Source organism: Pongo pygmaeus, chromosome 1 (assembly GCF_028885625.2).
Source record: "Pongo pygmaeus isolate AG05252 chromosome 1, NHGRI_mPonPyg2-v2.0_pri, whole genome shotgun sequence".
NCBI classification, from domain to species: Eukaryota; Metazoa; Chordata; class Mammalia; order Primates; family Hominidae; genus Pongo; species Pongo pygmaeus.
Window position 1 is genome coordinate 122803434 of NC_072373.2, and position 6473 is coordinate 122809906.

The following is a 6473-nucleotide window of genomic DNA, read 5'->3' on the forward strand; positions in this document are numbered from 1 at the left end:
ACACATTGCTTTGTAATTATCTAGTTACTTGACATGTGCAAGTTTTCCTCTTAAAACTGTAAGCACCCTGAGGGAGTCACCATATTTTGGACATATTTTAATATTGAATGCAATGCCCAGGAGGTGAGTGAAGGGCCTCTGTGAAGTCTTCATAAAGGAGACTTTGACACACATTCTTTGTGGTCTTTTTGATACCTTAGTGTACTTTGAGCTTAAACTGAGAGGTCACCATGAGTTTTGCCAGTTTTATTTCTCTATTTCACATGGCAACTGGACTGCCACTGATGATACAGAGACATTTAATCATAATTAGATTGAAGCCAATTTATTTCATAAGGATGATTATGTTTTATGTTTTTCATTTATATATTCTCTACAGTATGATTTTTTTCCCCACTGGATTTGAACTGCAGGAGATACATCATGTGCTCCAATTCCAGCATTTCTTTAAATAAATTCATGGTGATATGAATGTTCATGATGATTTCTGTTCTTAAAAGATCATGAGCTAGTGTAGGCCATGGCTTTCTTTTGCACTAGTATAGACAACATGAATCTGTGACCAAGAGGTAAGATATTTGGGGGAAATGTGTTGCATGTAGAAGTGATTCTTTCATTATAGTCTCTACACAGAGGAGAAAACTAAGGTAATGACAAGCACTCTAAGACTTCTCATTGTTATAATACAAAATTCAAAAAGAAATAGCAAAAGTCAGCTTGTCTCTCTCTATGGGACTCAGGATATGCATAAGTTTTGATACAATAAAAAATTTCCTGGACTATAAGTATTCAGTGACTTGATGGATGGATCATCTTTCAGGGTCTCTAATTCTCCATCATTAGGGGCTGGGGTTTTCAGAAGTAATGCTGTAGGTTGTATCTAATCAAGAAATGCAAATCGGAATAAGCCAGACTGCATGCACATTGGCATAATAGGAGTTGAAAGGGGTGATAAGTGTGGCACGTTTTTATGGCCTCACCTTGACAGACAGAAATGACTCAGAACTGTATGAGTTAATTCAGACATGAGATAGGGACAAATCAGATTGGATATTTGACAGCTTCACTGCAGTCGGCTGCAGATATGTATCTTATGCTTTTGTTCTTTTTTTCTCTTGGGATTTTACAAGGAAAACACTGTAGAGTGGATTTGTGATGCAGGAAAACTAACCTTATTAGCTATTGACAGCTGTAGGTTTCTGTCATCCTCAAGAAGGAAAGATGTCTGGTAATGAAGCTTATTCATAAATCTGTATAGGATGGGCAGACATTCTGTTAGAATTCTGTACAGATGAGAGTATTTGAGCAGGTAGCAGGCAGAGGTTGTCTTTTTTACTTTTTCTTCTAAACATAGTTCCTTTCCCTCAAGGCTTCAGAATTTTGTGTAATATTAAAAATATTAATTGAATGCTGTAACTACAAAGATAATGTAATTACTTGACATCATTAAAATGTATTTTTCTTCTCTTTCAAGGGTGGTGAATCTGCATCAAGCCGTTTACTTCTGCTCACTAGTTTTCCCAGTAATCAAAAGCAGGTACTTCTGAAATGATTGGTTGGGATTACAGTTAACATCTGAAATGGAAGAGAAGAGTGACTTAGTGACTTACTCATCTGTTTGGCACTTGAGACACACTTCTCTCTTTTAATGCCAAACTTATTGAATGAGTGGGGTTTGTCTGTTGCCTTCATTTTCAGCAATCTAATGATTTCTTTCGCCACCCTAGTGAGATTGCTCATTGAAATCACTTCCAATAACCTCTTCATTTGTCACATACAACAGTCCTTTCTTTGTTCTCATTTTTCTTGATGTTTTGGTACATTTAACACATTTGACCACTTTATCACAAAACTCCTCCCAAGGTATTTATGAAATATTATGAGCTATGTATTTTTATTTCTTTAATGTTTTCCATTCCGCTTTATTTTTTCTTTTCCAGAATATCTGATGTGATATTTTCCCACCTTGTCTCTCGTCTCTTAACATCTCCTTCAAAGATTTTATCCATTCACACCTCCAACCATCATTACTACGAAAACAACTTCCAAAAAACAATGTAAGAAAGAAATAAAGAAGGGAAAAGAGAAGAAGGCAGGAAGGAAATCACAAACCACCCATGGAATTTATCTACTAAATTTTCACCTGAATATTCTATTGCATTTAAAATAAGAATAGAATCTCCTCCGAACTTCAACATTTTCACATTGGATCAGTCTCTAATTCTTATAATTATTTTTCTTTTCTATCTTTCTCAAATTAAAAGCTTTCTTCCTAGTCTCACTGTCTCTAGTCTTACACTGAATTTCCTTCCAATGACCTTGCATCATTACAGTAGCATTTCACAAGAAAACTCTGGTCCCTGTATGTTTCCATGTCTTCTGATTATAACTATCTAATTAATATTTCTAAAGTATAAATTATATTACATTATGTCCTTATTCGGAGCCATCAATATCTTTACTTTGTATAAGATTCATAAAGACATGGTCTTTATCCATCTCAGTTACCAGTATATCCTCAGTTATTAGATGACTGTCAGAAAAAGAGTAAGTTTTCAATAAATATTATGGAATGAATAATATAATAAAGGAACCACTCTAAATGTAGGCTGAATTCAGTGTTTCCCAGAGCTTAACCCCAGTCTACTAATTTCACCCTTTCTTCACTGCTTTCTGTGAGTCTTTCCTTTTATAGGTTAATTTACATCTTACTTCCCAAATATATTGTATACATCTTATCAATCACTTCCTTCTGAGAATTCTCAAAATAATGATCTAAGATTTCTGGCTTTTAAATCTTGTTTTGACTTAAAATTCTAAGGTCAAACTGATTGCAAGTTGCAGCTCACTTTTGTTTTTACATTTTCTGAAGGCTTTCGCTGTGTCACACACTTTGCTATGTGCCTTCCATGCATTACTCATTTACATTTCACAACCACACCCTGTGACATAGGTATCAATTTCACCTACTTTATGGCTGAGGACATCACAGCTTTGAGAAATGAAGTCATATAGCAGTTAAGCTGCAGAGTTGAGATTTGAGCCTTGAGCTGACCCACTTCAGAGCCTGGATTCTTAATCCCTATGTCCTTCACGCTCATGAGATTCTCCACTGAATTCCTGGCATGTGTGGTCTGTTTGTTTGGTAGTATTCATATTTACTTACATTATTGTTTAATTTGTCATGTATATTAACCTTGTCTCTTAAGTACAGAGAACATATACTATCATGCATCAATTGATGGGGATACATTCTGAGAAATGTGTCATCAGATGGTTTTATCCTTGTGTGAACATCATAGTGTGTACTTACACAAACCTGCATGGCATAGCTTACTACACACCTAGGCTTATGGTATGGCTTATTGCTCCTAGGTGATGCACCTGTATAGCACATTACTATACTGAATATTGTAGGCAATTTAAACACGATGGTAAGTATTTAGTATCTAAACACATCTAAACATAGATCCTCAATCATCTAGTGGCTAGGAAAAGAAAATAAACATAGTAAAGGTACAATAAAAATACAGTATATAAGATTAAACAGTGCTACACCTATATAGGGCATTTAGCAGGAATGGAGCCTGCATGTCTGGAAGTTGCTCTAGATGAGGCAATGAGTGAGTGGTGAGTGAATGCGAAGGCCTAGGACATTGCTGTACACTACTGTAGACTTTATAAACACTATATTCTTAGGCTATACTAAGCTTTTTTCAATTTTTTAAAAATTTATTTATAGGCCGGGCACGGTGACTTACGCCTGTAGTCCCAGCGCTTTGGGAGGCCGAGGCGGGTGGATCACGAGGTCAGGAGATCGAGACCATCCTGGCTAACACGGTGAAACCCCGTCTCTACTAAAAATACAAAAAATTAGCAGGGGGTGGTGGCGGGTGCCTGTAGTCCCAGCAACTCGGGAGGCTGAGGCAGGAGAATGGCGTGAACCCTGGAGGCAGAACTTGCAGTGAGCCGAGATTGCACCACTGCACTCCAGCCTGGGGAACAAAGCGAGACTCTGTCTCAAAAAAAAAAAAAAATTATTTATATACTTTTACTTTTTAAACTTTTTTATTATAAACTAAGACACAAACACAACCTAGGTCTAAACAGGGTCAAGATCATGAATATCACTGTCTTCCACCTCCACATCTTGTCCTGCTGGAAGCTCCTCAGGGGCAAGACATGCATGGAACTGTCATCTCCTATGATCACAATGCTGTCTTCTGGAACACTTCTTGAAAGACTTGCCTGAGGCTCTTCTTTCATTACAGAAATATGTCCATCGTGGTCTGCTTGGTTTATTTCTCCATTTTCATTATAGATTTGCGTGAGCAATGCATTGAGCTGCAATGTTATGATGGCTATCATGTCACTAGGTGATAGGAAATTTTCACCTATATTATAATCTTTGGAGCCACTGTTGCCTATGTAGTCTGTTGACCAAAACATCACTATATGGCATATGACTGTATTATCTTTTATCCCTCACCATGTGTGGCATAGATTAGAATAGAGATATGAATAATAATTACTGAAAAAGAATTATCACCTCAAGGGATTTCTTGTGAATCAAAATACACACTTTTTGGCTGGGTGAACTAACCACTGAGTAGCTATTACCTATTCAGTGCTTTAGACCAACTTGAACATTAAATTCACTTGGTAAAAGATATTTTCAGAACTGCACTTGTCATAAAATAAGAACACCTCTTTATTTATGTAAATAATTAAAAATAAATGTCAGTTATGCCCCATTCCTACTCATTTAAGTCATTTTAATGATACATGAAATATAAAAGGAGACTTTGCTAAAGGTCTCTAAGGGGAAAAGGGCAACACCAGTAAATAAAGAAGGATGATCATGCTGGGGCAAACTTGAAAGGAGATGGCATTTATACAAAATGCAATTTACCTTGACAGTAATTTTCTGAATTTCCCTGGTTATTATTGAAGATATATGTGTGTTTGAATAAGAATGCTCCCTCTTCCCTCCCTAGCCAGCTGCTCTGTTTGATCCTGCAGTGAAGTCACCATCCTGCGTTAATGGCTTCACAGTTTGTTCCTGGAGAAAAAAAATTATTATGATGTCACGAATTTGTCATTTTGACTTCACTGCAGGGTCAGGCTGGGTGAGAATATAGGTTGTAAGGGATAAAATCTTTCAGGCAGAAACTTTTCTTCTCCTCTTAGCAAGAAATAGATAGTGTTAGGATGGGCACTTAAAATCAAATGGATGAAAGGGTACATGACTTTAAATGTTCACAGCTATCACTTTAGAAATAATCCATCTGAAATTCTCTTACTTTTTAATGATGTAAGGATAACTTTTTGCTCTACATCCAGGCCAGTCCTTTCTCTTGACTTCTCTGTTATACACCTTAAAGGCCCCAATTTCAAAAAGGAGAGTTTCTTTATTTGGGATTGTACTTTTTTCAACCTCCTAAACTATTTAAGGAATCATGATAATGCAGTACTTCTTTGCATAATTATCGAAGTACCCCATTGTTGCAGCACTTTTAAATTAATGCCCACAAACTTCAGGTTTAAGATGGCAGTGCTGAAGCATTTTTATTCTTTTTCTTTTCTGAAATCTATGAAAAATAATGAGAAGAAAGTTAAAAAAAGAAAAATTCCAGCTAAAATGAAACAAAGAAATAGCTGTAATCTCAAACTACAAACTATTTCCCCCAAATGATGTAAAATCTGGACCAAATCAGGGCAGGATGCTGAGAGCTAACACCTGCCTCCTTGAACATGGATGGATATAGAATGTCTAAAAGTAAATATTACAGTCCAAGAAGGCATATACAATGCTTCTTTGATCAAAAATGATAAGATTCAGGGAGTACAGTGACTGCAGAAAAGTGCAGCTCATCCCTGTAGAACACAAGTTTAATAGCATAGAATGGCAGAGGAAGTGACACCAAAGTAAAAACCAAACGATACTCCCTGTTCTATTGACTGCAGCCTACACTCCTATGCAAGGGTGAGTACTAAAAGTAAGGCAGGTGATGAAGCAGCAGCCTAGGGAACATTTAACATAAAAGGATTTTCTGTGAGTCTCAGTGACTACTTGAATACCAAATGGTCCTGCACTCAAGAAAAAGGAAACAAATAGTTTGGTATGAGAGTGTTTGAGATCACAAATTTAGTCCAGACTGTAGAATTCTGTATCTTATAACTCATCCTCACCAATGCTTTTATGTATTATTTTTCAGCAGATATCTAATCTCACTCAAACTTGAGTAAAACTTAGAAATCAATACATAAACTGTGGATGAAAATGAAGGAAATAAACACAAGCATAGGGAAAGTTAAGTAAACACATATCATAAAAATATTTACCATCAAAACTACAAAAAGAATTTAGATACACAACTTTGTTTCGATTTTCAAATAAGTCAAAAATAAATGTATGGGCACAAATATGTGAACATATAATACAATAGAAGAAAGTTAAAAACAAGCTGTTA